The sequence below is a fragment of the Scomber japonicus genome, chromosome 4 (assembly GCF_027409825.1).
Source record: "Scomber japonicus isolate fScoJap1 chromosome 4, fScoJap1.pri, whole genome shotgun sequence".
Classification (NCBI taxonomy): Eukaryota; Metazoa; Chordata; class Actinopteri; order Scombriformes; family Scombridae; genus Scomber; species Scomber japonicus.
This window is the reverse complement of record NC_070581.1, coordinates 6,991,141-7,002,434: the sequence shown is the minus strand read 5'-3', so window position 1 is coordinate 7,002,434 and position 11,294 is coordinate 6,991,141.

Sequence of the window (11,294 nt, the reverse complement as noted above, 5' to 3'; positions counted from 1 at the left end):
AAATATGTAAATGTTTCCTGATTGACATGATTCCATTCCATGATAATGTCAGATCATGTCAAACTAGTTGATATGGTGTTTTATTGAGAATTTAGCGTTTTTAAGCAAGTTGAATTATTTGGTAAAAAGTTTTTATGGTTACACCACTTAGACATTTTTGCCATAATCCTCTAATATATTCTCTCAAAATGGATTAAAAGCAGAAATTTGATGCTGGATCCACAAAAAAAGAATGTGTGCAAGTTATTCATACATTTATTTTCACATTTTAACCCTTTAAATTTGACTAAAGCACATGGACACAAAAAAAGTAATTGATCTTATATGAGATATCCAATTTAATGTCAAATATGCTCTGTTTTATGAGGAGGAAGTCCTTTGTTTTCCATCAGACCATCTGTTTACTCTGCTGTTCTCCCACAGGTGACAGCCTGCTAAACTCACACTGCTTCAGATTATTGGAACGGGTCAAACAAAGCATACACAAAAACCGTCAAGTCTTAACAACACACGCGGATGTGTAACTTTCCTTTTATGCTCCTCACACACGCCATAGCCGCCACTTGTACGCAGGGAAGCCTACTATAAACACGGGCCGTTGATGTGAGGGGAACGTGGGAGAGGCACGGCCTGGAGTCCCAGCCTTTGTTTACATTCTCCGACCCTGACGTCAACACAGAGCGGAGCAGCCGGGTGGATCAACAGTGACCATACGGAAGAGTCCTGTTTACTTACCTGGGAGAATTACCGTATTACTGCGCTACATCTTTAGCAAACAGGAGGAGGCGGAGGGGGTTGGAGAGGGGGAACACAGGAGAGGGATGGGGAGAAGAAGTTGATATGAGAGAGATATAAGGAATAAATGTAATACAGAGGAAGAAAAACTAAAAAGGAAGTAGTAGAAAAATACTAGTGTTATTAAGAAAAGAAGGGAATGCAGAGCAGCAGTGAAAAGCAGAGAGCGATAAACGATTCAGTCTGGGTGTGCTAAACAAATATAGGCCGTCAGAGTAGAGCAGTACTCTGGAAGTCCCATCAGCCCGAGTTAAGTTCGTAACCTGAGACACCGGCAGACGTCAACAGCTGACACAAGAGATTTCCATTTTGCAACTCCAAGCTTGGTTAATCACCCTTCACTCCTTTTGGTTCTCATTTCTTGCCTGCGTATGCGTATGTGTGTGTGTGTGTGTGTGCATGTCTGTTACGCATCTCTATTCTCACATATACACCCTTTAATACATGCACGCACATACTGTCATCTCTCCTGGATCATTTATTCTGACTCAGGTGTGATAGCAGTGATAGACTGTTGTTACTTTGCTACTCCATCAGTATTCATGACAAATGTGATATTTATGATTGTACTGGGAGGTATTTTCCTCTGGGCTCAGTGGAAAGTCTAGGGCTGCTGGTTCTCATGATAGAGGCCTCATCTATGCAATGTATGCTGACAGCTACAGGGCATCAAATATGTGTGGTTTACCTTTAACTTTCACTGCAGGTGAGCTGTTAGAGAAGTAGAGCTATTTTGGGTGCGGCTACTCATTCCTTTGTCAATTTCAGAGCCATAACTCAGACAGATTCAACACTTTTAACCATGTGCCAGCTTCTGCTATCAGTCATGCATTGTCATGTCAGTGGCTTAAAGAGGAATCCTGTTCAGGCAGGTGGAGAGGGTTGTATTAGGATGAACTGAAGTAACACTCTGCCATTGATAATCTCCTCATTCATTCTGCTGTCACAACTTCAGGCCCTTGAGCTGATCATCCACCGCTTATGTAACATCGCTCAGGTGGAGTAGAAAGGATGTTTGACAGCTTATCACAGTGCAAATCTCAAGAATTTCAACCATGCACATTTCTATGAATACATAAAACTATTATAATGTTTGACCATTTTTTGACAAGACTCTGAGTATGTGCATGAACTCTTTGGTAAAGAAATGCATAAGATATTAAACACAGCTCTGATTTCTGAAAAGCCTTTAAAAAGGGACAGAAAACCTTTTAAAGTATCAAAACTTTTGTTATTATATATAGATTATTATTACCGATATGTCAGCACATAAGCATATCTCATAAGTAACATTGTGGCTGGTCAATGTGGAACTAATTTTCACTGATTTATGTACTGTCAGGCAGTTAAATCTACGACAATACATCATATTTTATAAACACATGTAGAGATACATCAATTTGACTTTTTCTCCAGCTGTAACTCAACTCAGAGTATGTACTGATACAGGATATTGGCTTCATCTTAGCGCTCTGTTTTTCATATTCAAAATGGGTGTACCTCATTGTGTGGAACTCATTTGAATATTTTAAAAATATATATAAGTTAACATGTGGTGAGGGAATTAATGTGTTGAATTAATGTAACTGAGAGTGGAAAACAGACTTTTGTACACATTTCTTTGACATTGACAAGAAAATAAACAGCTGTAATGTGGGTCACTCACAGATGTGTTTTTCCTCTTACTTCACTTCACATTAGACACTTGACACTTGACGACTGCTTTCACACTCATCTGCTAAAGGGTGGTGGGGTTTTTTTTTTGGGGGGGGGGGGTGATTTCTCTGTGCTCACCTTACAGTTGAAGCATGATGGCTCATTCAGGTGCCAATCTTTGTCCAGTAAGTCACACAAGTGCGATGTGGTAACGTCAAACCTCCATTGCACAAACAGTGAAAATAGACCCACCAGTGAAGAAGGAGACATCATGTAAGCAGTTAAACATTTGAAATAAAACATATTTGCTTATTCATATAATCTGGATTTATCAAGGAAGGTAAAGGTTAGTCATTGTGTTTGCTTAGGTTAATAGCAGAGCATTGTTGTATGTCTTAACACGTGTCTATTGGTACAGTATCATCCCAATATGACATATTATGAAAACAGAAGAGACACCCAGTTCCTGAATGCAGGTGTTCTTATGTTGAGTTGTGGTGTTTGACAAGGAAATTCTGTGTTTATTCCCAACATTAAAGCCAATAGTATAATAAACTGCAACATTTGGATAGTTAAGCAACATTTAAGCTAGATAATAAGTTACATAGACACTTACAGACATTCTTCTCTATTCAATATATGATACAGGAGGGGAGTGGAACACATTATTCATCACTCCCTAACCTTGATGAAAGGTCTCTCAGCTGTGTTTTTACTGATACTAGATGTTCTCCATAACAGTAAAAACCTCCATACACAGTGTACATTGTGCAGGACAGTGTGTGCATTTCCCACACAGCCTCACAGAAAGAGAAAGCAATGAAACAGAGACACATAGTTGGATAAGATAGGCAGAAGGGGGGAATAGAAGAACATGATCCCCCCTTTAGTGAGCAGGGTGTTCCGGACAGGCATTTAGGAGTATTGTATTTAATGGATAAGATGACTTGCGATATTAAAGAGCCAAAAATGAGCTGAACTGATACTTGTCGGCCTTGTTAACATTTCCCCTTGTTTCTGGGTCTGTGTGACCAGAAGAAATGAAAGCATCAGGCAAATATTCTGCTTAGGTCACTGCTGCTTTGGCTGCATTCTTCACATACTGGTGTAAAATCTACTTATGGATAAAGTAATAAGATGCTTAAAAAAGGCAAGATACTGTGGATATACAAGGTCAGCAATGAGCAGATACAGATATTCATGCATGCCAACTAAAATGTAATTGTGTAAAAGTCAAATTTCTGATTTGATGCAATGTTCCAAAAAAGCAGAAGTACACTAAAATATTCTCAGTTAAATGTCATGAGAGTAGGGTTGCAACTACTGTTATTATTATCATCAACTGTGGTTCATAAAATGTCCACCTCAAGTTCCCAGAGACCATGATTAGACTTAAAAAATGTCCTGTTTTGTCTGAGTAACACTCCAAACCCCAAAAATGATCAGTTAATAACTTTAGAGTAGTACAAGAAAGCTGTATATTCACATTTGAGAAGATGGAACCAGAGTTTAAAGAGGCCATATTATGCTTTTTCTGGTTTTCTGCCATGATGTTGGATGTTAAACATGGTCAGAGTTCCAAAATTTGAGGTGAACATACCTAGAATTGCTTCCTGCAAGTCAAAATCCAGGGTTAACCTGCTCTGAATGCTTTGTATGCAACCGTTTTCTGACATTGGCTCATCCTAGATATCGATAAACAGCCGTCCCTTCTCTAGTCTTGGTTGCTATGGTTGTTGCTAGGGTTTTTTCATGTATTGTTTGTGTTGCCTACTCACATATTTTGGATTGATTTCCGGCTCAAACATGCACGGAGGTTTTTAAAAAGATGATATTTTGAGTAAGGAACAAGAACAAGTGGTGAAATCTTTCTACTGTAGTTTGTTTCATAGTTTCGTGACGTGGCTCTTTGAGAGGGGTTCCTTAAAGTTAGAGGAACTAAAGCAGCATGTTTGAGACAGAGACTGAACCGAGGGGCCGTGTGAAGGGTCAATAAGGATTTTTTAAAAACTGTAAATCATGTTAAAATAATCCAGTAGAGCCCCAGCTTTTCTATAGACCTGGGAATATGCAGATGATGTCTCCTTTGAACGATTATTCCATTATCAAAGCTGTAATTGTTATCTTGTGGAGTCCTTTTTTTGGAATGTACTTTAGGTCAAATTCAAAGGTTTCTGAAGAAAATTAAATAACTTTTGAGGCAGTTGGACATACCATCCACATGCTTCCCAGAGAGTTGAAATAACTCGTAGGGCAGGGTTGTCCTGTTAAGTTGCATGGCTTGCTAATGGACATAGATTGTTCCTTTTGTGAAGTGCATGTCAGTGTCAGCGGGTGAAACGCATGATGAAACCTTCAAGATCTTTCATGAATGATTCATTGTGTCTTTCATCACCTTTACTTCACTTTCCATTGCAGAAGTGTCTGCTCTTTAGTGCTCCCTCGCTATGAAACTGATACCAGAAGTCCTCGTCATAGGGGTTCATTTCACTTTTTGAACACTGGTCCGAGAATTGTCCCACTGCCATACTTGTCGACCTGAAATAGCTGTCACTGGCAGACGCTGGAAATTCTGCAGTGTTGAAATATTGATTTTCACATGTACAGTGCTGAGGAGGAACTGGGCTGACAGCAGAGATATTAGACTGTCAAGTGTCCAGAGGGCTTGTGCTGTTACAGTAAGTCTTAGGCAACATCTGCACAATGCCAGTTCCATTTGAAAATGTACTTTGCCTCTCTGTTACTCTTCGGCTCTACAAAGTGGATCTATCTGAAAATGTAGAGTAGCCAGTTTTTCCAAAAGTAGTGACACATGCCTTCACAAGTACACCAGTCGCATTGTAGCAGTTAAATTAAACTGGAACAAAACAACAAGAAATAGTGAGAAGACTGGAATGTTGGTCTTATCTGTTCCAGTGTTGACATGGTCTCAGGAGTAGAAGAGCGTCATTGTGATTGGGCAGTCTGTCCTTCACCTGGTCGGTCTTGTTTCAAGGCCCCTGGGGCAACGGTGAAATGTCCTTCAATAGATACTGAATCCCAATCTCTAGTGCTGCTCTGTTGCTGACCCTGACCTCTGACCTCCCTGTGAAGCAGGGTAACGGAACAGAACATGTCTCCTTTAGGGATCAATAGAAAAAGTAAATGAGAATGGGGTGTTTCTTCATGGAAATGAAGCATTTCTCCGGGGAAATTCCTTTTGGATTGCCTCCTGGTCAGGACTCTAAATGGGTTGTGGGCTTATTACTGACGGATCCCCTCATGGTAATATGATTTAATGAGCGTGGGTCCCAGGGCAAGAGACTAAATTTTAGATTTAGAATGAGAGATTAACAGGGCATTAGGTAATATATGACCTTTATCGACTTCTGTTTTAATGGCAGTTCTTGAAACTTTGGGAATTTGTGTCGTAGTCCAGGTGATCTACGAAACCAGCAACACTCTCAAGATGTCATGGTGTTTCTTTTCTTTAGGACAGTAAAAACTTGCCTCATTGCACCTTTAGTATTATATTAAAAAAGCATGCTATTGTTGAAAAGGAGGTTTTTGAATAGCAGTGTCCTCTTTCCTGGAATCAAATGAAATTCTTCCCTCTTTTCTCTATCGATGCTGATCTATTGATGGTTCATCCGTCACCATTTAGCATGGCAACAGATGAATGGGCTTCCCAGCGTGGAGCCGGAACGGTGTCATCAAGGGCGAGTTCAGCCATGTGAAGCTCTGACAGACTTCTCTAGTGACAGCGTGGTCCCAGCTTACAGTCGGGCCACACACAGACAAAACTCGCACACTGCAGGCTGCCACACAGTACCCGGCGCATTTGCATGAACTCACAAACCTGTCGCGCACGTGCACGTACACATGCACGTGCACATGCACATGCACAGGGGCTTATGCAGCTCTCTTGTGCTCGCGCACAGATACAGTAGCTCGTTCCGGCTGCAGAGCCCAGCAGGACTGGAATGTGACCTATTGTTACAGCAGCCATTTAGCAACAAAAGCGGATCACAGACAGTTAGCACCACAATGCCTCCATGCTGATCTGTGCAGAAGCCTCAGTGCTACTGGCTGCTGTGGCACCCTGCTGAACCCATTTAACGACTTGGGAATCAGGTCGCTTGTGCAGCCCATCAATTAATGATGCTTTCTCAACAATTACTTTGGCAATCACGTAATGACGGGAGCGCCGAAGCACAGAGGGAGTTGAATATTTTGGATACCTGGTGGGAGCTTTGTAACTAGAACTGAATGTCGAATATGCAACAGAGCTGAGCTGAATGAATATGATGTATTGTTTATTTTGTGAAAGTGAATCGATTCTGACAGTCAGGGTGAGCAGTGAAAGCACACAAATTCCTTCAGTCCATGTGGATTTATAAAAAACACATACTTTTGTAGGCAAGGCTATATGTTTTCTTACAATCTTAGTGTCTTGAATTAAAGGATAGAGTCGTGAGAAGGAGAAATGACTGAACTATTTAAAAATGTGTCTGCCATATACACTAAATACTGGTCTTCTTATGGCTCTTTACTAGTTTCACCTCTGAATAAAACTGTAAAAAGTAATAATGCAGAGTCCAACTCAATTTGATTTATATAGCAACAAATCACAACAAAAGATATCTAAATCTACACCGTACTCTTTAGGTTAAGTACAGCACCACAGTGACATAAGCAATACTGTTGCAGTGTTGGGAAGTAAAGCATACTTAGAGCTACAATGATTACTTGATTAATCAATTGGTTATATCTTCTTTTTTAAAGAAAATACTATCCTAATTGTTTGATTCCAGCTTCTCAAATGTGAGTATTTTCTGGTTTCTTCAGTCTTCCATGGCAGTAAACTGAATATCTCTAGGTTTTTGATTGCTGTGGACATTTGAATACATCTGTTTGGGCTCTGGCAATATATGGTAAACAAGTAATCGATCAATCAAGAACATGACTCAGGTGAACCAATAATGAAAATAATTACTAGTTGCAGCCCTAATACTAGTCTTTTGGACCACTCAAAGCACTTTTCCACTACATGTCATATTCCCTCCTTCATACACTGATGACAGGGGCTATCACGCAGGGTGCCAACCTGCTCATGAGGACGGAGACTCTCAACAGTTTACACACATTTACACACCATTGGCGCATCTGGAGCAATCTTCTAGTATCTTGCCCAAGGACACATCGACAATCGGATCGAATCGAATCGAAACGAACCGCCAATCTTCCAATTGGTAGACGACTGCAGCCACCCTCTGCAGCATGACACTAAGTTACAGAAGGCAGCACAATCTGCTTCTCTGCTTCTCTGCATTCAGTGGACAGACTGGTCCAGTACGTATTAGTTTGTCACAGGAGCTGCAGATGGCTCACCTCCAACTGAAGAAGGGAAAAGTGACCCAAGTTGCAGTAGGTGTACATTCCAGGTTTTGTTTAGAGCAGGGGAGTGTGTAGCTTACGCACGGCAGCATGGGTATAAATAGATCTGAATACAGCATAGGAGGCGATGCTCTGCTCAGTGGCCAAGACAGTTTGACTTCCAGGTATAAAATTGCCCAGATTGTCCAGGATCATGGGCATCATCATGGGATTCTTCCACCAGCAGAGCCGGCTAACTTCAGTTTAGCCTTCTGCTAACTTGAATGCGATCAAAATAATTCAGTCATGTAGCTCTTCTAGACTTTCTAAATAATACTGGATGAAATAGATCAAATTTTGATAGTGAAGTGAATCATCTCCATGTGGCGGTGGCGCTCAAAAAATGTATAATTTACAGATCTCTTCTTCTCTTTCACAATGTAAATCTATGGGAAAGAGTCTTTTTGGTCTCAATAGCATCACGTGACGGACGTGGAAGTTGCAATTACATGGTTAGACCACTATGTCAAATGAGGGCTTGGTTGTGGCGACCAAACTGCTGCGTGCAGTCACTGAGGCTAACACTGGTCAGTTAAATCCTCTAAATTGTAGGCTGGTTCCTTGTTAAACCACAATCTCCCAAGTTCTATTTCTACATGTGTTAAATACAGAATGTGATGTGGAGGATTTGAAGTAGGTGGGTAGGTTTTTGGATGGACCTGGGCTGAGTAACCCAAGTAGTAGAATCATTTAACAAGTAATATAACCATTTACTTTTGCTATTGAGTAATTAGTAATATTTTTCAATGAGTAAATGTACAGAATGTTGTAGAATTTCACCTAAGAGTTCAACACAATAGACTATTTCTGCATTAGGCCCATACATGGTTGAAATAAAGTGTTTTTTGACATTTAAATGAATGTATTTTAGTACAAAGTGACTCACAAACATAAAAACAATAATAGATTCTTGGTGTTATGACACATGAAACACTTTGGTTTCATGCCCGTCACATTTAGGAAGAAGCTGTGGTGACATAGGGGAACAATGCAGAACAGCTGCCTCCAAGTCCACAGCAGCACCCTTTACTAGCGGGTCACTGGCTATCCAGAGGGCCCAGTATGAGGAAGTGACTCTAAATTTGCGAGAAGGGAACTGGAAAGCAGTTGTCAATGGGGATTTCTTCTAACCTAGTTTCCATTTGTTCAACAATGGAGTCCGCTGTGCTGTTAAAAGGAAGTTGGTGTTATTATCAGGTGTGACACTGACGCTCACGTTGAGGTCAAATCCACATCCGGCCACATGAGCGCAGGTGTATCAACAATATGTATTTTTTAACATTATCTAGCCAAGGACAGGACTTTTTTTTTTTTTTTTACTAATCTCAACTTTTTAGACATAATTCAAAACAGACAAATAAAACAAGCCTGGCACTGTGAGAACAAAACAGTCATTGTCAAATATTATCCTATCGTTTCCACTTTGCCTGGAGGTGCTCAGGTATAAACCATATCTCATTATGTGGTGAGGAGATAGAGAACATGCTGTGTGCTTTTACTCTCCCCAATAAAAGAGTTTGACTAAAATGAACAGAGAAGATCAAATGGTTATTGATTTACATGTGGAATGCTCAGACAAGAAATTTCAGCACTTTGGAAACAGATGCAGATTTTAAAACCAGGAAACTGAAGCACCTGCACACTGAGAATGGTCCTCTGGGGAAAAAATGGGACTGAGGGTTTCCGCTTCATTCCGACTGAAGAGTAAACAAAGAGTGAAGGAGGAAGGGGGGGGGGGGTGTGAGAGGCAGGTGGTAAATGATGGACAGATAGAGAAATAGATGCAGTTTAAAAAAAGAAGAAGATTGTTTTAAGACTGTGCAGGAATAGAGAAGTAGACCTACACAGAGGCTTTAAATGTATGGTTTTTATGTTTTACACCCACAACTGCACCAAAAACACTTGAGCGTCCACTTAAAGACAGTCAAACAAAAAAAAAAAAAAAAAGGATGTGACTCATGCACAGGCAGGAGTATGAAAACAGTAACGGCTACACACACACATACACACACACACACACACAAAGGCACAATAACACAAACACCCACACCTCTTTATGTTTATGACTCACGGTGCATGTGTGAAAGTAAAGTACCAGTTAACAATACATCTGCACCTTTCAACCACATGAAAAGGGGCTGCCAAACAAAGTACATGAATTAAGTGGATACCTTACCTGGGTGTGTGTGTGTGTGTGTGTGAGAGAGAGAGAGAGAGAGTGTGTGTGTGAAATGGGATAGGTGGGTGTGAGAAGAGGAGGGTGTGGCAAATTTTTTTTGTCAATTTGGATAAGCGCTTTGGCTTTTTGGACCAATGTTTTTGTTTGTGAGAGGAGATGAAAACTTAATTGTAGTTCTCTCTCACACACACACTCACACACACTCACACACACTCACACACACACACACACACACACACACACACACTTGGAAGATGTTCATACAGTCATAAAAGTTCAAATATGCCTATGGCAAAGTACTCTTTCATGTTGTAATGTGGTGTATAAACTACACAAAGTTAATCAAACTATTTGGAGCTTAAGCCGATCAAACCTTGAACTTTACTCTTATATCAAGATCTCAAACTAATAGACTAACCTTAACCATTTTAACTGCACAGGTGCAACGACACGCGACTGTGTGGCCGTCTCCAAGCATACCTGCTGTTTAGTTTCATAGACACAGCAGCAAAATGCTAAAATGCTGGGTCAAGATGTATTAGATGTTGTGGCGATTAATGAACACAATTTTAGCCAGTCACATCTCTGGTCTTATGCGTTCCAGTTGTACTCGGAAGTTAGAATTTCAACTGCAACGCCCCCTGAAGTCCAATTTCACACTTGGAAAGTCGGATGAACCTCACCTCAAAATCTAAGATGTTAGCCACGTGCATCAACAGTGAAAGACGTTTTGTCTTATTTGTGTCTCATTAAATCAGTCGTACATACTAACTGTCCAACTTCTATCTGTGGACATGTTGCTATGCTGTTTGTATGAGCGAAATAAAATGTATTAACTGGTACTGATATCAACGGCTAACCTGGCTACAACTGGTTTTCTGACTTCTGAACTCAAACGAATCAAACTGGAGCGTGATGTCATTCCCAACTCCGACTTCCAACTTTTGAGGTAAACATGAATGCAGCATTATAGCTCTGACACAGTTGAGACAATCACAGTGAAGATGGACTCTTTTATTTGTCTGGATGGTTGCACATCGTCAACGTTAATTAGAAATAGATAATCAAAATCAATAATGAGAGAATCATTCGGTGAAGCCCTTTATCTGATCGAATCAATAAATAATTACTCATGATGTCAGAGGTCACATCATGATGTAAAATGCATTTGCATTGCAATGGATTTCAATCATTAAAACATGAAACGTTAAAGAATCGGAGAAAAAGTTCAGGTCATGATGCACAGGAC